This window comes from Eptesicus fuscus, chromosome 11 (genome assembly GCF_027574615.1).
Source record: "Eptesicus fuscus isolate TK198812 chromosome 11, DD_ASM_mEF_20220401, whole genome shotgun sequence".
NCBI classification, from domain to species: domain Eukaryota; kingdom Metazoa; phylum Chordata; class Mammalia; order Chiroptera; family Vespertilionidae; genus Eptesicus; species Eptesicus fuscus.
Window position 1 is genome coordinate 6,110,725 of NC_072483.1, and position 24,088 is coordinate 6,134,812.

The 24,088-nt window shown below is 38.2% G+C and overlaps 1 long non-coding RNA gene across 3 annotated transcripts in view; it reads left to right on the plus strand.

Moving 5' to 3' along the window:
- The first annotated feature begins 17,474 nt into the window (after window positions 1-17,474).
- Window positions 17,475-24,088, plus strand: part of LOC114228963 (uncharacterized) — a 100,472-nt gene continuing 93,858 nt past the window's right edge. For 2 of the 3 annotated variants that reach the window (XR_008557480.1, XR_008557482.1), the window contains exons 1-2: window positions 19,036-19,080; window positions 22,085-22,432. This is a non-coding gene — a long non-coding RNA (uncharacterized LOC114228963). Of the gene's footprint in view, window positions 17,605-19,035; window positions 19,081-22,084; window positions 22,433-24,088 lie in introns of those variants that run through there. The other variant, XR_008557481.1, reaches the window with a different exon arrangement.

Genomic DNA, 24,088 nt, shown 5'->3' on the forward strand with positions numbered 1-24,088 from the left:
AAACTGAAGCTTATAGATAGTAACTTGCTGGAGGTCACAGAGCCAGTAGGTATGAGAGTCAGTATCCAACCTTCGCTGGCAGAGGCTGACAGGGAGGTCCATTTTGGAGCTCTTCTCTACACAGTGGAAATCCAACTGCCAGCCCAGATGAACTAGAGATGGCTGCTGGGACTGCTGCATGGAGAAAAATAACGAGGTCACACAGTGATGTCCGCCATGGGTGCAGGAGCAGTCACGCAGTTCAATTTCTTTGATTTAAAAATACCTCATGCCAAGATGAAGTCGATCAGAGAAAGACAAGTACCATATGATTTCATTCATCTGTGGAATTTAATGAACAAAATGAACTAACAAGCAAAATAGAGACAGACTCAGATAGAGAGAGCAGCCAGACAGGTCTGGCTGAAGGGGGGATGTTGGAGGGATTGGAGAAATTAAGCAAAAAAGAAAAGAAAGAGAAAGAACCCATGGACAGGGACAACAGTGTGGTGATGGTGGACGGGGAGGGTGTGGGTGGAAGTGAAATGGTATAGGGGGATACATGGAGATGGAAAAAGCATAAATTAAATTAAATTAAGTTAAAATAGCTCAAGATTGGTTCTGTGTTTTCATTCAGCTAAACCCCATATTGGCCAGAACAGTTTTAGTGCAACCACATCGCACAAACCCCTGTATGCTCCTGCGGGGATGCTAAAGGTAGAGAGAAGCTCAGTGAATCAGGCAGGAAACAAGTTCCAGTCCCGGCCCTAAAACCAATGTGTTGTGTGAACTTGGCCAAGGTAGCTTTTTGCAAAATGAAAGCACTTTTTTTGTTTTTGTTTTTTTTTTTTAAATATATTTTTATTGATTTCAGAGAGGAAGGGAGAGGGAGAGAGAGATAGAAACATCAATGATGAGAGAGAATCATTGATTGGCTGCCTCCTGCACGCTCCCCACTGGGGATCGAGCCCGCAACCTGGGCATATGCCCTGACCAGGAATCGAACCGGCGACCTCTTAGTTCCTGGGTCGATGCTCAACCACTGAGCTACACCCGGCTGGGCTGAAAGCACTTTTTTATGACAAAATTATTTGGATTTAGTCATGAGAAAGATTTCTTTCTAGTGTAACTTAGTCAATGTTCTATATTTTGACAACAATAATCCTTACAGTTTAGTAGTAGTATTCTGACCCAACATCTCAGTTTTTGATCATTTCCAAAAAACATCCCCTGCCTGATTAGTCTCTCAAAAACTCCATAATGGAATGTACAGAGGAACAGACTGACTGCCAGTGTAGTTCATTTCTCAGGCATCTGTTTTGCACAATGGGAACAAGAGTCCCACTGAGTCCCTTTGTCCTATGGTTTATAAAGGCTACAGAACTTTGTGCCTAGATATCCCCTCTGGTTGGTCACTATCCCCTTCTGATTTGGTCACTATAGCAACTCCAGAGTTCAAAGGTCCCTCCTTCTTCTCCCTTATTATTTCCCTCTTCCCTCTGGGCTTTCCTCTTCTCCTTTGAATGAGAGGCTTCCTTCCCTTTATTCTGTAAATGCACACCCTTCTGCAGCTCCCAGTCCTCTTACTCTATGAAAATGTGCTTTCTGCTGTTTCTAGCTCCCTTAGTCTATGGAAATGCAGCTCTGTAGCCCTGTGCTTTTTCCATGGACCCCTTAATTCCTCAAATTTCCTAAACCTGCCTATTTCACCCCCAAAAACTCCTATTTTACCCCTAAAAACTCCTTTCATGAACTACCCTGGCAAAGATCACAGTGACCATAAGTGACACACCAGAAATAAAAGCCAGTTCAGCACCCAGTTCAACACCCTCCTGAGTTATTAAATTATTTATATTTTACATGGTGCCTGTTTGTGGGCAAAAAAAAAAAAAAAAAAAAAAAAAACGGGTTTTAAAAAAGTAATCTCACAGGGTTATCTGACCATACATTCCTAACCGGGTAGGGCATGGTGAGGAGTCATGCCCCAGGCGTATAACTTCTTTACCTTAAACAAGCCTGTCCATTGTTGCTGTGGAGCTAGGCAAACATGCCATTGAGGTGCCTCCATTTAGACCCTTCCTTCTAAGACTTAACCACTCTCAAGAGAGTAAATAATCTTAACTATTTTATAATCCAAATCTCGCTTTGCTTTGCCCCACCTTTAAGTAATCTTCCTTATGTACCCTCAATTTCAAATGCATCAAATAAGCTGCAAAACATAATTCCCTGGAGCATTTGAGAACTTGCTCCCTGGCATATGTCCTCAGTTTGGCTCAAATAAACTTGTAAAAATTATCTAATGGTTTGGGCATTGCTTATTTTGAATCTCCAAATGTCTTATTTTGACACTAGGGAACTCTTACCATAGGTAAAAGCCCCATCTATAATAATAAAAGTGTAATATGCTAATTAGAGCAGACATCCTTCCGGACATCCTTCCAGGCGAAGCTGGGGCTGTGAGGCCGAGCCCCTTACACGAATTTCATGCATCAGGCCTCTAGTGTGTTATAGTACCAGAATGTTAGTGTTAACAAATTCGGTTTGGTCTGCTTTTTCTACCCTCATTGTTCCATTTCTGTGGAGCAGCTTATCCCTCGGGGCACGTGACACAGAAGATTGAACTTGACTCATTACACAGAGAACAGGAACCCTTTCTGTATCTAAGTGTTCCAGTTCTCAATCTCCTGAGGCTGGTCCCCTTTCTTCATTAAAGGCAAGATGACTAGAAGAATCCTGTCCCTACCCCAGGCATTATGCATTCTTTCCCAGCTTATCTCACCCTCCCCCATCTGCCATCTGAATCCTCTTTTCCAAGTTAACAGCCCAGGCCTGCTAATCTCCGCTGTGCTAGTATGCAGCCCATCTCTTTCTAGTCTCTGATGGTTCCCATTGTGTTTTTTCTCAGAGTGCATCTCATTACAGATCCCAGTCTTTACCTTTCTGTGCCATCAATATCTGCCTCCCATTCTGTCAAGAGGAAGTAACCCTGCCCCCTCCAACCCTGCTGTCACTGACTTTAATCAGAGAAAGAGACTGAGCAAAGACACAATTACTGACAAGCCAATGTCCTGAGCAGTCCTCATTTCTCACTGTGGCTATGCCTCCAACCTACAAAGGTAGCATTCTGTGATTACTATCATCAAAAGCCCATTACTCTAAAATAGACGAGACATATTTTGAATGATGCTATTAAGGTGTTTTTGTGGCTGAGGTTGCTAAATATTGAGTACTTTACCCCCATCCAGTCATGCAGGGAGCATTGAGATATTTAAAATACGAGGCAATCAAGCACCGAACCTAATATTTACTCTCTGAATCACTTAGCTATATTTTACCCGCTCCGCTGGTCTTCTGAATTTTCATCAACAGAACATACATCATGAAATCCTCCAGTGTGAGGGAAGGTCACAGCAACACCTTTCAGTGACTTCCATGGCGATGGCATTAAAATCTGAAGATGCATTCATTTTCTGAGATACGCTTTTCCCTTGTGAAATGAGAACAGACCAAGAGTTCATCCTGAAGAAAATCAGACCAATCATTTTTCTCTGCTCTTAAATCAAGCAGATCTTGTCACAGCCTCTGCTTCATTTTGCATAATACTATTTTCTTTCCGTCTCACACACCTCCCCTACCCACCACATTCACTGCATTCATATATTGATCAGGCAGGATAAGTAGCTAACATATATCTTAAAAAATCATGAATGTGTTCACTTCTTTAACAACCGTAGGTTTATATCCAGTAATAGTAAGCCAACCCAGAGATAAAGCTGCACTGAGCCATCACGTACAGGGCACAGTGGAGGTGAAGTGCAGGGAGCCAGCAGGAGCCCCTGGGCAGCTGGCTGCTACAGTGAGGCTGAGTTGGAGTTTCAGCTCTGCCACTTTGCAATGGTGAGACATTGGCAAACCATTTAATCCATCAGAGCCTTAGATGCCTTATCTGCAAATTTAGGGCTTTTGAATATAAAGTATAACATCTGATAATGTATACAAAACTGTCTTCAATTGTCAGTATTAGTACAGATATAATCCTAGACATTAAGCTTATTTTAAATGAACTTACACTCATTTAAATTAAATGCACTTATTGAGTCTAATGATTCTATAATTATTTTTTGTATTATTTAAATATAAATATCAGTTGATGAATGTAATTTATTATTGATGTTGGTGATACCAAATTTTTGGACTGGAACATGGATTCTTTGTCTGCTGGAATCGAAGAATGAATCCACGAACAGAAAGTGGTATAGCATAGGTGGAGATTTATTGAAGAACAAGTACAGACTCCCACGTGGGGAGAGGAAAGAGTCCCACAGAATGGACTCCCATGTGGGGAGGGGGAAAAGTCCTACAGAACTGACTCCAATATGGGGAGGGGGAAGAGTCCCACTGAGTTCCTTTCCCTTATGGCTTATAAAGGCTGCAGATCCTGGTGCCTTGATGTCTCCTCTGATTGGTCACTATTCCCTTGGACTGGTTACTATAGTAACTCCTAGGCTCAAAGGTGGAACCTCACAAGGTACAGGTGAGGTTCTCTCCCCCCCCACTTCCTTATTGTTTTCCTATTCCCCTGGGCTTTCTTCTTCTCCTTCTGGATGAAGGGCTTCCTTCTCTTTATTTTGTAAATATAGATCTTTTGCTGTTCCCAGCTCCCTCATTCTATGGAAATGTACCTGTTGCAGCTTTCCAGCTTCTCCTATTCTATGGAAATATACCTTCTGCTACTCTGCAGCCCTGTGCTTCCTCCATGATCCCCCCCAATTTCCAAAATTTCTAAAATTTTCTAAACCTGTCCTATTTTACCCCTAAAATTCCTGCTTCATTGGCATTAGAAAACATGTTCAAAATTTTATTCTCGCAGAAACCGGTTTGGCTCAGTGGATAGAGTGTCGGCCTGCAGACTCAAGGGTCCCAGGTTCGATTCCGGTCAAGGGCATGTACCTTGGTTGCGGGCACATTCCCAGTAGGGGGTGTGCAAGAGGCAGCTGATCGATGTTTCTCTCTCATCGATGTTTCTAACTATCCCTCTCTCTTCCTCTCTGTAAAAAATCAATAAAATATATATATTTTTAAAAATTTATTCTCTTATCTCTCTGCTACAGTTTTCTAAGCAAGGCAGCACATATTTTTAGCTTTGCTATTTTCTAAAAATGGAATTAAAAACACCTACATTACAGGCATAAAATAAGCAGGAAATGAAACTCATGTATGAACAGGAACAACAAGTGTCTAGCACATGGTAGTGATATTTTGAAGGAATATATTTCTTACCTTTTCCTAAATTGTATTGGCTTTAGATACACTTATTACTATGGAAATAGGAGTATTTAAAATCCACTATATTAAAAAAAAAAAGATTAAAGGCAAAAAGTGGCAATTTAATTTTTATCTCTGAGTAGAACCAATACAGAATATACAATATCAACAGAAACACCATCAAAATCCACATAAAGCCCTGATTCTTATATATCACCTGGGTGTTTACAATGCCTTTGCCCTTTGAACAACATGGATGACATTTACTATAGACCAGTTCTCAAAGAAATTTCTCCTTTTCTATTTCTTAAATTATGCACTAAGGACAAACATTATTATTTTGCAATCTTTACGGGAATGGTGTAACAATGAATTATATTTGATTGGGTCAAAATTTGAAATGATGGAAAGACATTTTAATTAGGACTTGGGAAATGAAGGTCTGCCTTTTGAGTCACATCAGGATATTATAAGCATGTCATAAAAATTGTTCCTATTGCAAAATTCTCAAGAAATATGGTTCTACAAAGCACTAATTCCTTGTAATATTAGTAAGTGTTATACAAGGAAAATGGCAATGGGAAATGTTTTTTAAAAATACCCTAAAAGACAAACATAGTCAGTAAAATCTCAAAATCTCATGTAGCAGATTTTTTACCAATACTTCTCCTAGGGCCAAAGAAACAAAATATCAAAAATAAGTAAGTAAATGGGACTACATGAAAATAAAATGTTTCTGCACTGCAAAAGAAACCATCCTTAAAATGCAAAGGGAACCCACTGTACGAGAGAACATATTCACCAATGATACATCTGATAAGGCATTAATTTCTAAAATATATAAAGAACTCATACAACTCAACAAAATGAAGACAAACAATACAATTAAAAATGGGCAAAGGACCTGAATAGACACTTTTCCAGAGAGCCCATACTAATGCCCAATAGACATATGAAGAAATGCGCAAACTCACTGATCATCAGAAATATGCAAATTAAAATTACAAAGAGGTATTATCTCACACCTGCCAGAATGGCTGTCATCAGTAAATCAACAAATGACAAGTGCTGGTGAGGATGTGGAGAAAAGGGAACCCCAGTGCACTGCTGGTGGGAATGCAGACTGGTGCAGCCACTGTGGAAAACAGTATCAGGTGTCATCAAAAAATTAAAAATGGAACTGCCATTTGACCCAGTGGTCCCACTTCTAGGAATATATACTAAGAAATCAGAAACACCAATCAGAAAGAATAGATGCAACCCAACGTTCATAGCAATGTTATTTATAACTAGAGCCCCGGTGCACAAAAATGTGTGCACTTGGGGGGGTCCCTCAGCCCAGCCTGAACGTCTGTTCAAATCAACTTACTATTCTTATCCCTGTTGCTCACAAAATTCCATCTACCTTAGCCTTCCAACTCCATCCACCCCATACTCATGTCCAGTAGGCAATTCCTCAGAGCTTGCACTTGCTGGTTCTTCCTCTTCCATATGTGTCCATTTCCTTCTGTTGTCATCCATGTGCTCAAATGGCATGTCTTCAGAGATGCTTCACTCTCCTGGTCTCCACACAGTACGAGATGGCAACCGCAGTTACTCTTCATCACTTCCCTGCCTTGATTTTTCCTTCCTTCTTTCCTTCAATCCTCTATCTCTCCTCCTTTATTTTTTTTTTCAATTTTGCTAGCACTTAAACTTTGTCAGACTATACACATATATGTTTATATTTTTTTTTCCTTTTCTTATTCTCCAACTTGGTCCATATAAGAACAAGGCCTTTATCTTTTTGGTTCACTGCTGAATCCCCAAGAACAACCCTAGAATAGTGTTGTTACATAGTAGAAAATCACTAAATCATTATCAAATAAATACTCCATTGGAAAAAGTATCCACTAGCAGTTCATAAATGTTGGTACATATTGAAGAATTTTCAAATTTAGAAATTCATAAGAGCTATATACATATACAGATAAATTCAGAAATGGCATAGCCTGAAACACAGTAAAGAGAAGTGCTGGGGAACTTCTCACCATTACAAGAAGCTAAAGGGTTGGTACTCAGAGAGGATAAACCTGCCTGCTGTTCTCACCTTGCTCAGACAAAGTTGCTGGCTGCAAGGGCATTTGCCCAGAGGTCATATCAGGGAGAATTGCTCACTCATCTACTGCCTCAAAGTGGGAAGAGAGCCCAACATCCAGAGGAAAACTTGACTGTCTCCTGCAGCATATGCCTGGCCACCACCACTCAGCAGGCACGAATTAATACCTAACACAAGTAGTTAAGCAGAAATTTTCAAAAACAGAATAATTAAAACTTACTAGGATTTGAAATTTAACCAACAATATGAAAGGAACAAAAAAAATAAGAAAAGATATATAATAGCTGAGGAATTTATATCTTAAAAGATATACAGACAATATCACATCTGGTATACAAATTATCATAAAAAGCCATTAGAATTTGAGAATATGTTTCCAAAATTAAGATTTAGGAAACTTAACAGATGTGAGGATGAGCAGAATGGATATAACTGAAGAGTTAGTTATTAAGTTGGAAAATGAATCAAAGTAATTTTCTCTAGAATGTAGTACAAATAGACTAAGATATGATATGTATGAAAGCAAATTTAGAAAGAATAAGAAAACTGGAAAGCCACATACAAAATAATTAAACTAGATTATAGTTTTTCCCCATGTAAAAAATTAATTCATAATGGGTCAAAGACCTATATATAAGATCTGAAACAATAAATTACATAGAAAAAAACATAATTACTAACTTATGGACCTTGGTCTTAGATACCATTTTATGAATTTGATACCAAAAGCAAAGGAAGTAAAGGGAAAAATAAATGAACAGAACTATATCAAATTAAAAGCTTCTTCTGCACAGAAAAAGAAACCTACAGCAAAACAAAAAGGCAACCAATGGAATGGGAGATATTTGTGAACAACAGCTCTGAAAAGGGGTTAATATCCAAAATACATAAAGAACTCATACAACTCAACACCAAAAATCAGACAATCCAATTGAAAATGGGCAAAGCACCTGGACAGACACCTCTCCCAAGAAGACATACAAAGGGTCACCAGATACATGAAAAAATACTCAACTTCATTAGCTATTAGGAAAATGCAAAGGACATGCCATCTCACACTGGCTTTTATCAACCAGACAGATAATAAGTATTAGAGAGGATGTGGAGAAAAGGGAACCCTCATCACTGCTGGCGGGAATGTAAACTGGTACAACCCTGTAGCAAACAATATGATGGTTCCTCAAAAAATTAAGAATAGAGTTACCATATGACTCAGTAATCCTTCTTCTGGATATCTACCCAAAAATACTTGAAAACATGTATTTGAAAAGATATATGCACCATTATGTTCCCTGCAGTATTATTCATGATGGCCAAGACATGGAAACAACCAAAGCATCCTTAAATAGAGAACTGGATAAAGAAAATGTGGTACATCTACACAATGGAATACTACTCAGCCATAAGAAAAGACAAAATACTGTAATTTGCAACAACATGGATGGACCTTGAGAATATTATGCTAAGCGAAATAAGTCAGTCAAGAAAAGCTAAGAACCACATGATTTCACTTATATGTGGGATATAAAACGGAAACTCTTAGACACAGAAAACAGTATGGTGGTTGTGGGAAGAGGGTAAAGGAGGTAGTAAAGGATAAAAGGTGGCCAAATATATGGTGATAGAAGAGGATTTGACTTTGGGTGATGAGCACACAGTGCAATATACAGATCATGTGTAATAGAAATGTACACTTGAAACCTACATGACTTTATTGACCAATGTAACCCCAATAAATTTAATTTACAAAATCTAGGATGTCATGTGGATACAATGATAAATAAGATTCACAGAGCAGATTTTTGTAATAAAGAAACTTAGCATTTAATTGAGAAAGTAGCATACACATACATACACACACACTAATAATTCCAAAATATTTTAAAATATTTGCAAAGAACTTGGGGCCTTCAATCCCCACAATGACAGTTATAAAGGGCAGCATCTTGGAAACACCAGGGCCATGTCAGTATGCCTGCTAGATTTGTGGAATAAATGTTTTGTTTTCTTTGGGCTCAGTCTATTAGGTGCATCTTGAAGATATTAGTGTTTTGCTGGAAAACCCTAGAAACCTGTTACATGAACCCAAAACCTGTTTCATACCTGTTTAAATTTACAGTGGCCAGTGTAAAGGAGGCATATACAAACACTAAATGTATATCTTTGAAATGGTGATATACTGTTTGGGAAAAGAGAATGGCAGAGCCAATAGCAGAGACGGATGCTAAAAAACACCTTTCCAGAAGAAGAATGTCTTCTCAGTGAGACCTAAGGACCACTCACCAGGAGGATGACTTTCCTCTCCCCGGTCTTCTGTCAGAAGGCACACATAATTTTGCGATGGTGTTTGTTTCTTGATCTACTATCCTTAGAATTCTCCAAGGAAAGCTTAACCTGCTGTTCCTGGTCACCTCCAATCACTGGCAGGGTCTACTCTCTGAGGACTTGAATGCCCACTAGCTGACAGAGCTTTTCTAACCAGTGAGCACAGGCTCCTGTTTGTCCTACAAATCACACAAAGATAACTTCAAAGAATACCAGTTAAAGTAAAATATTAAGTTTTAAGATATTTGAATGGTGCCTGAGCCAGCCAATGGACCATTTATTCTCTCATTTTTATTTTTCTCAGCTATTGTTCACTAAATATCACTGAATATACTCAACAGCTCTTTAGGAGATCCAATGTCTGCATGATAAAGATCATCAAAAAGTAATTTCTGTCTGTAACACCAGAAATAATCCTGCTACGTATAGGGAGAAACCATATGGGGTTAAGAATGTACATCCTCATTTACTTTGTCATTTGGGTTGTTAGGAACTTTTAAAATTTCATAAAATGGTGTGTAAAAATTATCTATGGATCCTATAACCCAAAATTCTTCTTCAAGCACAATCTTTCTTTCTAGATAGTGTGGTATCAAGGCAGGAGCTATGAGAGGAGCCTTCTATTACTTGGGGACTTTTAAACAGTTTAAGAAGCAAAACTCTCAGAAGTATTGGTCCCCAACCACATAGTGAATTTTTTCCTCAAAGTTGTCTCAGACCCTCTTCTGTTAGGCATGGAGACTGCTCAGGGGGAAAGGCGGCACCCAACGCAGCAAGCATCTCCTTTTACAAGATCACAATCATTAAACTGAGTGTGATTGGAAATGGATGGTGGATGAAAGCTCAGTTTACCACATCTTGTGACAATACTCGGGCATGGGGGATTTCCGGTGCTTAAAGGGTGTTGGAAAGACTAAACCTTTTTTGTAATCACATAGAGTAGCAGACAGAATGTTTTGGGTTGTTTTGTGTTTGTTTGTTTGTTTGTTTGAGTTCTAAAATTCAATTAGAATTCTTTTTTCAGCTCTTTATTACCTATTTGACCTGTGTAATGTCGGTAAACAATCTTCATCTTTAGGCTTGTTATGATGGTTTCTAACATGGTGTATATGACATGTCTAGCACAGTGAATGGTACACAGGAGGTACTAAGAGATGGTAATAATATGGATGCAGTGGCAAGTGAGTGGTGGCATTTGTAATGATTGTGGTTTACTGTAAAGAAATAAAATTTATGCCGAAACCGGTTTGGCTCTGTGGATGGAGCGTCGGCCTGTGGACTGAGGGGTCCCAGGTTCGATTCCGGTCAAGGGCATGTACCTTGGTTGCGGGCACATTCCCAGTAGGGGATGTGCAAGAGGCAGCTGATGGATGTTTCTCTCTCATCGATGTTTCTAGCTCTCTATCCCTCTCTCTTCCTCTCTGTAAAAAATCAATAAAATATATATTAAAAAAAAAGAAATAAAATTTGCAATAGCATCTCTATAATGGCAAATAAAATTATTGTCACATCAAGATCATTCTTAATCTGATGCCCATATATCTTTCTAGTCTTATCTCACAATATTTTGTATATAAAATCATCCTCCTCTATTGGTCTTCTCTGTCCCTAGAAATGCCCTCAATTTTCCAACCAAAATAGTGTTGCTCAAAGTCATCTACTAACTAATCTGTACACCTCTCTCTGTTGCTGTTCAACTCCTTCCAAAGGATGCCCTCTTTGGAAGTCATCTGCTACATTGTTTGACAAAGTGCTTGCTGGATAGTCCCTGCTCACTGTGTATCTAGCTCAGGTGTTGTGATGAACATGTGACTTTATCTCAACCATATTACTAGGGTTTTAAATGAGAAGCTACATTGTATTAGTCGTGTCACCTAGAGTATCATGTCTAATAAGGAATGATCATATTACTTGTCTTTTGAAAATAAATAAACATAGTAACTAGAGTTAAAAAACTGGTTTGTTATTGACCTTTTCCTATGAAAAGTAGGGAACTTTTTTTCAGCCTCAACAGTTCAATTTTTTTTTCATTTTTATATTAAATCTTTAACTTTTTTATTCTTTTTCAATTGTTCCTTTATTGAGTCAGCTTAGAACCATGCTAACCATTGTGAAATTATTTATAAGAAAAACCAACATAGTCTGGCATGTTCCTTTGGAAGAAACAGAGCCAAATGAATCAGACATATGAACAGCAGCCGAATTATACAGTGTGTTAAGTTCTCTGAAAAACAAAACAAAACATATAAATCCACAGAACAAAACAAGATGGATGGAACAAAACAAGATGAATACACAGAGATAAAATGACAGATAGATGATGATAGATGATAGATAGATAGATGATAGATAGATAGATAGATAGATAGAAATAGAAAATGTATGAAGAGAGAGAGATAATGATGATAGATAGAAAGAGATGTCTGACTCTCCTCCTTCATGTCATGATTCAGCTTTCTTTAATTTTATTATTTCTTCTACACTATCATGAATAATGAGAAAGTATTTTGGAATATGCATAACACTATGCATGAATGCAGCATAGAGTCATGAAATGAACACTTGACCAAGTCAAAAGACCTTGGTCTGTATCCAGCTCTGACTTCGGCCTGATCCACATGGTGCAATGCGCTGCTGTCTTACAAAAACACTAGGCCCATTTTTTCCAAGTCATAGGATATGTAATTCCCTTCAACAAGCATAAAGTGAGTTTCTTCTCTCTGTCAGGGGCTGTGGTAAATGCTTGGAAACAGAAAAGGAATCAATGTAGTTGTGGCTTTGATGGAGTAGCATCTGACACATAGAGAGATCTTATCACAATACTGTACACTGAAGCCCGGGAGACAGATACTTCCCCAAGCTCAGATGGACCATGTAAGTCTCCCTGGGGAAATGGTGACTCTGTCAATCACTCTTAAGATTGAGTAGCTTGATAAGTCTGAGGAACAAAGGTGAAGGGTTTGTGGGAAAAAGGACACTGAAAGAACCTATGCATTTCCTAAGAAAGCTTTGGGGATAGCTATCTAGGATCCTCTAGCTCAGAACTGATAACCAGTTCTCTCTTACAACATATGCCCAGGGCTCCTCCTAAGTCTAGCTGGGTACTTATACTAATTGTCCACTTTGCAGTAGTGGTAATTACTACAACTTACTATTATCCCATCATGTCAAAATTTTGTTTCTTGTCTGGTGTATTCCCAACAAACTTGGTGTCTATTTCTTAATCCTCATTTTACATTAGAGAAAACAGAGGTTCATAGAAGACCATGTAGATGATATGTAGCACATCTGGATTTATTTATTTATTTATTTATTTATTTATTTATTTATCTTTATTACTTTCCATCACCATTTATCCCTCCTATACCCTCTTCCACCTCCACCCACCCCCTCTCCCCACCCCACAATCACCACAGTGTTGTCCATGAGTATTTTTCTCTTTTTTATTTTTTGCTCAATCCTTCGACAACCCCCCAAAACAACTCTATCCACATCCCAGCTATCTGTCTGCCCAAATCTATATCTGATGATCTCCAACACAGCTCCTTATTTCTGGGTTTGGATAATCTCTTTATTTTGCTGTTTGTCTCTCTCCAAGATTGGAATGCCTAAAATATTTAAACTTGATCTTAGTTCCTGAGAGCCTCAGGATTTCACATGTCTAAATACTCCTGCAGGTACTGCCTACTCAGCATCCCTTTGCAAGAATGCACCCATTTAGTGAATCTGAGTTATGGGGGTTGAGGCAGCTCACCACTGATTGCCAATTTTAATAGGACTCCCCTCAAATAAAGAACTTAAGTTCCAGAGAAGTATCCTTAAACATAAAATTTAGCATTTTTGAATAGATCATCCAGGAAACATTATAATAATTCATAATGGTCATCAAAGGGAGTCTTTATTTATTGAAATGACCACACCTCTTCTTTACTTCTGAGAAAATGTGACTCTCGTCTTTAATGTGCAGCAGAATTGGCCTTATCTGGTTCTTAGGACTTGGTGCTTTCTCAGATCTTTACATCTTCAAAGTTTTATTTTTTCTTTTCTTACCCTGGGTCAAGCTAAGTAAATAAACCTTATGCCTTATTCAGGGTGAACCCTTAGGGTACAGACTGCTTAAAACAGCAGTATCACACCAACTGAGAGCATGCTAGAAATGCAAATGTGCAAGTCCCATCCCAGTGATATTAATTCAAAAACTCCAAGACTGGGTCAAGTAATTTATATCTTAATAAACCCTCCAGGTGATTCTAGAGATATGAACTATGGCCACTAAAGCTTGAGAGCCACTGATTTAAAATGTAAAACCTGAAACCATAGAATACCTAAAAACATTGACACCGATCACGTTGACATCAGTCTTAGCAAATTTTGTTATATTTCTCCCCAGGCAATGGCAACAAAAACAAAATTAAACAAATGGAGCTACAGCAAACTAAAACATTTTTGAACCGTAAAGGAAACTATCAATAAAGTGAAAATACAACCTACTTATTGAGAAAAAATATTTGCAGATGATATATCTAATAAGGGGTTTATATCTAAAATATATAAGGAAGTCAACTTATTATATACAACTCAACTTAAAAAAATCTGACTAAAAAATGGGCAGAAGACATTTCTTCAAAGAAGACATACAGATGGCCAACAAAAATAGGAAGAGATGCTCAGTATCACTCATTGTAAGGGAAATGCAAACAAAACCACAGGGAAACCTCACACTTTCAGAGGGGCTATTATCAAAAAGACAAGAAATAACAGGTGGTAAAGATGATAGGGAGAAAGGAGAAAACTTGTGTACAATTGGAAGAATTATAAATTGGTACAGTCACTATGGAACCAGTATGGATGTTACTAAAAAATTAAAAATAGAACTAAAATATGACCCAGCAATTCCACTGCTGAGTATTTATCTGAAGAAACAAAAACATTAATTTGAAAGAATATGTATACCCCTACATTTATTGCAGCATTATTCACAATAGCCAAGATATGGAATCAACCTAAGTGTGCATCAATACATAAATAGGTAAAGAATGTGTGGCATATATATGGAATTGAATATTAGTAATAAAATAGAATGAAATCTTGCTATTTGCAACAATATAGATGGGCCTAGAAACTATTATACCAAGTTAAATAAGTAAGACAGAAAAAAGACAACATAGGATTTCACTTATATGTGAAATCTATAAAAGCAAAACAAAAATACAAAACATGAACAGACTCATGGATACAGAGAAAAAACTGATAATTGCCAGAGGGGAGAGGTGTGTGGGATGGGTGAAAGCAGTTAAGAGTATAAACTTCCATTAAATAAGTCACAAGGATGTAATTGCAGCACAGGAAATATATACAATGATATTGTGATAACTTTGTATAATGTCAGGTGGTTCCTAGACTTATTGCAGTGATCACACATTAAGGTATATAATGTTGAATCACTATGTTATACACCTGAAAACTAATATAGTATTGTATGTCAAGTATAATTTAATAAAAATATAAAGTGTGCTAAACACTATGATTTCTATAAACAGATGGTTTGTGGAAGAAAAGAGAGACTATATCATCACAATTTGGTGGTATTAGGAGAGCTTAGGGGAGATGACATAAAAAATGAATTCTGAACCTAGTGGGTGTGACATAACATCCCAGAAAGTGGAATGTACACAATAAGAGCATGGACCATGAAGAAAATTAAAATAACTCAGATTGCATTAAGGACAAGTATAAAATAAAATATAAAAAGAGACAAGACTGGAGAGGGCTGGCCAGGAGCCTGGTCATGAAGAAAAGAAAGCCAGGATAGTCAGGATGCATAGATCAGAGAGGTCCCTTTGTCTGCCATTCACAGGAAAGACAGATGTGAAAGACCTAGGCTCAGGACTGTGGGTCAGTCCAGGGCGATGAACCAAAGCAATAGCAGTGGATAGTCTGAAGTCATCAGACAGGTCATAGAATGCAAAAAGAATAGACACCTCATCGGCTTCTGAATTTTGGAATGATGGCATCAGTCAGAGTCAAGGACCTCAGTGGAGAAACAGAGTTGGAGGAAAACAAGACAGTTTTACTTTTGGACACTGACTTTAGGATACCTGTAAAAAGTTACACAAGCCTATGTTATATCTATAGTTTATATCTACAGCTATCTAGATCTAACATAGTTAGATGTAAAGATACATAGATAGATGGGTATGTATATAGAGATTATATGTAGGCACTAGAGGCCTGGTGTATGAAATTCATGCAAGAGTAGGCCTTCCTTCCTCCAGCTGCCAGCACTGGCTTCCCTCTGGCACCCAGGACCTGGGCTTCCCTCGCAGCCCTGGCTTTGTCTGGAAGGTCGTCTAGAAGGACGTCTGGTCTAATTATCATATTATGTTTTTATTATTATAGATATAATATATGGATATTCACTTTATATGCTAAAATGTATACACTAATAATTATAAACTATAATATAACAATAAGTTTATAAGTTCTATTTATAGTAGCTTTATACACACTAACTTATTGAATCTGTGGGACAACAGCATGTGATGATAAATGAATTCAAAGTTTCTTTCAAATAATCTTTTCTCTGGGAAGAAGGCAAGCTTATCTGCTAACAGTGAGGAAGGGGCAAGCTGAAAATCCAGGATAAAAATGTTTAGTCTCACACAGTCTTGACTTCCCTTTGTTTTTGAATTACCATCTCTCTTGCATCATACCATGTTTTTTGGAGTTTCTTTAAAACATAATGCTGATTCATATGTCTGTGCTTTTACAAAATTTCATCTTTCCTACAAAGGAGGAACCTCTGATTTGCATAGCTTTTCCAGTTTACTTTCTCCTTGAAGGAGCTGAATGAAGAATGCAGCCCATGTATTGCAAGATTGCTAAATCATAAAGGCTGAAGTTGGAATTTGGAAACCAGTGGCATATAAATAGTCTCTCTTGTGCTGAGCCAAGTATGTGTGTACATGTGCAAACTTCGTGTTTTAAAGGACAATAGTTTGTGCTTTTGGATTGCCTGTCTTGAATAAATATGGCCGAACTCCATGAAGCTGAAATATTGCTCACCTCTCTCTTTTTTCTTACTCATTATATTTTTCATAAGATAAATCTTTGAATCAGCAAATTCTTATTCACTGGGCTTTAAGAAGCTCTCATTGAAATTAGTGAGGGTTTACTTTCAAAATACTGCAATACATGGAAAAATTTATCTAAAGAGCTTTTAATTTGACTTTAAAAATTATGAAATTTTTATCATAGAACAGCTTTAGATTTGTAGAAAATTTTTAGTGATAGCACTAAAAGTCTCTATATACCCCATGCTCAGCCTCTGGCACATCAAGATCCTATATCAGCATGGTACATCTGCTGTAATTAATAAACTAATATTGATTTTTTATTATTAACTAAAGTCCATACTTTATTCATATTGTCCCAGTTTCCATCTAAAAACCTTACTTTATTCCAGGATCACCTGCAAGATAACGTATTATATTTAGTCATCATATTCTTTAGGCTTCTCTTGTTTATGATGAGTTCTCAGACTTTCCTTGTTTTTATGACCATGAGACTTTTGAAGAGCACTGGTCAAGCATTTTATACAATGTCTCTCAATCAGACATTGGTTTTGTTTGTTTGTTTGGTTTGTGTTTTTTGTTTGTTTGTTTGTTTTTCTCATTCCTAGACTGTGGTGGTGTTTTGTGGGGGAGGAAGACCACAGAGGCAAGGTGCTATTCCATGACATCATAGTCATACTGTTACCATGACTCATCACTATTGATGTTAACCTTGATCACTGGGTTAAGTGAATACTCATCAGTTTCCTCCACTGTGAATTTACTCCTTTTCCCCCTTTTCATACTGTTTTATTTTGAAAAAAGACAGCTTGTACAGACCACACTTAAGGGGTGAGAAGTTTGCTGTGCTTCAGCTCCTCAAGGGTAAGCATCTCCATTAATTCATGAATCATTTGGAATTCTTCATGAGAGAGTTGTTGTTCTCCCTCATTTACTTACTTACACAATGGTTTTAAAATTAGTTTGGACTCATAGAAATTTATTCTGGACTTTGGATTATAATCCAACATGACTCAATTTGTTTCTTTGCTCAGACTTTTCCAAACTCAACCACATATTTTATGGCACTACAAGCTGTTCTGGGTTCATCCTGTATTCTTCCTTTTCAAACCTAGAATCAGTCATTTATCCAAGAACACCTGGTTCCTTCAATTGAAGAATGGTATTAGAAGCTAACCTCAGAGTACCATCAATGCTCCTGGGGTGTAGCCACTTCTAGACCCTTTCAGCTGACAGAGCAAGGAGGTGTGCATATTAACCCAAGAATATATGTGTATCAGTACACCACCACATGGGTCATTCTGGCCTCCTTCACTTGCTTACTGAAAACCGCGTATTCCAACAGTGGAGAACCTGGCTCCTACCATCCATCTTAACTTCTCAATTCCAATACACGTGTATAGCAGTATCAGAATTATTAACCAGTAACCTCTTGGGAAACAATTTCACCAACTGGAATACAATGCTTTATACTTAGAACTCCACTTATATCCAAAGTTACTTAGGAGAGCACTTGTCCATCCTTGCTCATTCAATGAGGTGTTTCATATATTTGTAATAAAATTAGATTATTTTGTCACATTCTGGATTTTATCCCAGGATCTCCTTGCTGCCTACATTTTTTAAAGTTGCAGACATTAAGGTTCTTTTAAGGTATTTTTTTTGCTATCAAGTTCTATCAGTTTTGACAAACACATATGTTATACATCTGCAGTGTCATACAGAACACCACTCTAAAAATATCCTACGTTTTACCTAATCAGCCCACCCCTCTCCTCTCAAAATCCTGGAAACCACCAGAGGTTTGTCTTTAAAATTATTGCTATAGTTTTACTTTTTTTTCAGAATGTCATATAATTGAAATTATACAATGTGCAGCCTTTTCATACTTGCTTCTTTTACTTAACATACGCATTTAAGATTCATCTATGTCTTCTCATGGCTTGATGTCTAATTATTTATTACTGGAAACATTCTATTTTATGGATATAACTATTTGTTTATCCACTCACCAATTGAGATATATCTTGATTGCTTCCAGTGTTTGGAGATTATGAATAAAGCTGAACTAAATAATGTCTGGGTTTCTGTGTGAGCATAATTTTCAAATCCTTAAACTTTTAGCATAAAATCTGCCTCTATCCCCATCCTGACCTCCCTTTCTTTCAGTTTCCTATAGATCCTGCAGGATGGATTGCATCCATGTTCTCCTCAACCCTTCACAAGTAACTCTCTCCACTGCTGCGTGTGCCATCATCCTCATTGGTCTAGCAGCACCACAGATAACCCGTAGGCCTGCTCCGCTCTTTCAGAGAACCTCTAGGAGACATGCTCAATATGGTATATATCAAGTGTATCCCAAGTCAGACAGCTTTAGCCCCAAAACAGAGTTCCTAAATATTGGCTTGTGTTGGGAAGAGTGACTTCCAACTAGACTTCTTATATTCAAGGATTTGAAGTCACCAAGCTGTAGTGAATTGCCCCAGCTCCTAACATAATTGTCTTTCTTTTACTATTTTTCCCCTTTTCCAGTATCTCTTATGCCTTATTTGTTTTTTTACCATTGACCTTTATCTCATCAATTATTTTTGTGAATGACACACTTCTGGGAAGCCCTGATTCTATAATAAATATTTATAAACCCTTTTATATCACAGCATTCTAAAAGCAGAAAACACCCTACACATTCTCACCATCCATTACCATCTTCTCTCACAATAGACAACATTGAGTGTGTTTTGTGCTTGTTTTTTTTATTTCTTCTTTTGTACTCGTATATTTCACTTAGTTTGGACAAAGCTATGATTTTTCTTCATCGTCAGTCACATACAAATTTGTTGTTATTTAAATTAACAAACTGATTTCAGATTCCAGCAGTGCTTTTCATTAGGTGGGCAATCTTGTATCATGTATGTAACATATCAAGGCTAATTTTTTCTTGTGAAAAATGAAGATACTATTCACTTTATAAGTTAAATATGCATCTCTAATAAGTTCCTGGGAAAGTTATTTTAAATATATTAGTTCCTCTGTATTTGCTTTTATCCTATAGAATTTAATTTTTTCTAACATTTTTCTTTTTTATTGGGGTGACATTCATTAATATACTTATATAGGTTTCAGGGATACAATTCTACAATTCATCATCTGTATATTGTGTTGTGTGTTCATCACCACAAGTCAAGTCTCCTTCCATCACCATTTATCCCCCTTTACCTTCTTTTATGTTCTTCCCCCACCCCACTTTCCCTCTAGCAAGCATCATACTGTTGTCTGTGTCCATAAGTCTTTCATTTTTTCTTTGCTTAATCCCTCACCCTTCTCCCCCAGCTCTCAATCCCCTCCCCTCTGACAACTGTCAGTCTGTTATCTGAATCCATGACTCTGTCTCCACTTTGTTTTTTGTTTGTTTGTTTATTTTGCTCATTATATTACATATGTAAATGAAATCTTATGCTACTTTGCCTTCTCTGACTAACTTATTTCACTTAGTATAATACTCTCCAGGTCCATCCAGGCTATCACAAAAGGTAAGATTTCCTTCTTTTTTATGGACAAGCAGTATTCCATTGTGTAAATATACCAGAGCTTTTTGTTCCACTCATCTGCTGATGGGCACGTGGGCTGTTTCCAGATCTTGGCTATTATAAACAATGCTACAATGAACATAGGGGTATGTATATTCTTTTGAATTAATGTTTCTGGTTTCTTGAGGTTTATTCCCAGAAGTGGAATTGCTGGGTCAAAAGGCATTTCCACTGTTAATTTTTTGAGGTAACTCCATACTGTTTTCCAAAGTGGCTGCACCAACATGCATTCCCACCAGCAATGCACCAGGGGTCCCTTTTTTCCATATCCTCACCAACACTTGTTGTTTGTTGATATATTGATAACAGCCATTCTGACAGATGTGAAGTGATGCCTCATTGTGGTTTTAATTTGCGTCTATCTCATGATGAGCATCCTTTCATATGTCTATTGGCCATCTGCATGTCCTCTTTAGAGAAGAGTCTATTCAGGTCCTTTGCTCATTGCTTAGTTGGAGTGTGTGTGTGTGTGTGTGTGTGTGTGTGTGTGTGTGTGTGTTGAGCTTGATAAGTTCTTTATGAATTTTGGATATTAAGTCCCTATCAGATGTCTTGATGAATATGTTTTCCCATTCAGTGGGTTGTCTTTTCATTGTCTTCATGGTTTCCATTGTTGTACAAAACTTTTTAGTTTGATGTAGTTCCCTTCATTTATTTTTTCTTTTGTTTCCTTTTTCTGAGGCAATATATCATAAAAATATTGCTTTGAGAAATGTCTGAGATTTTACTGCCTACATTTTTCCCTAGAATTTTTATGGTTTCCAGCCTAACATTTAAATATTTAATCCATTTTTAGTTTAATCTTGTGTATGGTGTAAGAAAGTGGTCTAGTTTCATTTTTTTGCATCTATCTGTCCAATTTTTCCAACACCATTTATTGAATTTATCTTTACCTCATTATATGGTTTTGCCTCCTTTGTCAAATATTAATTGATTACAAAGGCAAGGATTTATTTCTGGGTTCTTTATTCTGTTCCTTGGTTGTCCTGGCCAGTGTGTTTCAGTAGGTTGAAGTGTCATCCTGTATACCAAAAGGTGGCAGGTTCAATTACTGGTCAGGGCACATACCAAGGCAATTTGCAGATTCTATTCCCAGTTGATCAATGTTTCTCTCTCACATTGATGTTTCTTTCTCAAATCTCTCTCTCTCTCTCTCTCTCTCTCTCTCTCTCTCTCTCTCTCTCTCTTTCCTGTCCTCATCCTCCTTCTCTCCTTTTCTCTCTCTAAAATAAATTTTTAAAATAAACAACAACAAATCACATATCCTTGGGTGAAGATTAATAACAAAATCCTTTTCTCACCTGCCCTCTCAACACTGTGATATCTAAATACGGTGGGTAAAAGTGGGTTGAGAATTACAATTTGCTAGGACTTTTAAGTACCTTGTCATGCTACAAGGGAGATTTCTTTGTATTTAAAGGCTTAGAGGGCAGTTCAACTCAATACTAATACTAACCTTTAAAAGGTATTTTCTATGTTTTATTGCAGATGGTGCTGATGGCATCTGCTAGACATTTAATGAGCACTTATTCTATGCCAGGCACTAGTGTTTAACATATTATATTATTTACTGTAACTGTTATAATCTATGTTTAGGTAAAATCTTTAATTTGCTCAGCAGTACATTGTCTGTGACAGAGCTTATTAGCACAGAACCACAAACACATTACATGCTCAATAAATATTTGTTAAATCAAATACTGAAGGTGCTGGGATTTTATCTAAAGACTGCTGTCTCCATTTTTTTATTCTTACAGTGTACTGTTAGAAAACATCCCAAGGAATACTTTCTAAGGGTACTACTGCAAAAGTTGAGCATAACAGCTTCAGGGCACATGGCTTACAAAGATTTGATTTCCTGTTGCAGATGAGGCTGGGGTGCAAAGTCAGTCAGGACGAGGACGCACAGAAACACTTGTTAACCTCACTGCTGCTCTGCCTCCATGCTGGAGAGGGCTAGTATCTCCTGAAGACAACAGTGGCATGTGAAATCCTTGCATGACAATTGTGACCTGCTGAGACCCTTTCAAGATGAGCTCTTCTTTTTTACATCTATGATGTGATTACTTTTGATATGAAGAGAGTGATTAGCAACAAGAATACCAGTAAGTATTAAATGGGCTCCAGTCACTCACATATGTCACTTCTGTGACTTAATCCCATTAATAATCCAATTGTTTCATATTAACATCTACTTTTTCTTTAAAATATATTTTACTAGTGGCCTGGTGCATGAAATTCATGCATGGGAGGGGGGGGTGTCCCTCAGCCTGGCCTGAACCCTCTCCAATCTGGCACCTAGGGGGATGTCAGACTGCCGATTTAGGCCTGATCCTGCACTGGCAGTCGGACATCCCTATTGCAATTCAGGACCATTGGCTCCTAACTGCTCACCTGCCTGCCTGTCTGATCACCCCTACCTAACCACTCTGACTGCCAACCTGAATGCCCCAAACTGCCAGCCTCATCGCCCCCAACTGCCACCCCTGCTGACCTGTGGGCGCTGGAGAATGGAAATTAGGAATTGGGAGCCATTTATTTTCATTACAGTTTGGCTTTTAGTGACTGACTTCTAGGGAGACCTCCTTCTCTCTGGACCTCAGTTGCCACAACTATAAAATGGGGGCTAGGATAATTGGATTCCTAGGCCCCTTCCATGGTAACAACTGGGATTCTGTGAAAGCTCTAAGCAGCTGGGTGTGGCCCCGCCCCCTGGGCACCCAGAAAGGCCCAGGCTGGGGTCACACAGGGAAGGGCTCCAACCCCACCCAGACTGAGATCTGAGCTTCCCAAAAAACTCTGGGTCTCCCTTCAATGGCGTATACCCCATGATTGCACCGTGGCTGGCACTTCCACACCACGGGCCCTTCTGCCCAGGCAGGGCACACACTCCACACCCTGCGCCCGCATTGCTGCCACCCCAGAGGCACTCACGCCTGGGGATGTGCCCGCAACCAAGGTACATGACCTTGACCGGAATCGAACCTGGGACCCTTTAGTCCACAGGCCGACGGTCTATCCACTGAGCCAAACAGGTTAGGGCTAACATCTACTTTTAATGGGAAGGCAATTTAGGGTTAAGTGATGGAACTGGAAGTTGAGTCTAGTTCTATGTTCACTTTTATTTTTTTTAAATCCTCACCAGAGGATATTTTTCAATTGATTTTTAGAGAGAGAGAGGAAAAGACAGAGAGAAACATCAATGTGAGAGAAACAAATCAATTGGTTGCTCCTTCACCAGGGCCCAGGCCAGGGAGAAGCCTACAACTGAGGTATGTGCCTTTGACCAGAATTGAAACTGGGACCCTTCAGTCTGCAGGCTGATGCTCTAACCACTGAGCAAAACCAGCTAGGGCTCTATGTCCACTCTCAAGTCCATGCTACTGAGAGACACCCATTAGGCTGAGGTGAAGGGGAGGAGAGGGGTGTGCTTCCCCTTTGGAACTTTTACAGAATGTAAAAGTGTGTCCAGCCACATTGACAGTATAGAAGTGCCTCAATTTATGGCAAGGTTATGTCTCAATAAACCCATGGTAAACTGAAAATATTGTAAGTCAAAAATGCATTGAATACACTTAATCTACCAAGCATCCTAGCTTAGCCTACCCTACCTTAAACGTGCTCAGAACACTAACAGCCTATAGCTGGGCAAAATCATTCTGCTGCTGCTACCTAGCATCGCAAGAGAGTATCATACCACATATTGTCAGCCCCGTAAATTACCAAAATGTAAAATTCCAAATATAGTTTCTACTGCATGC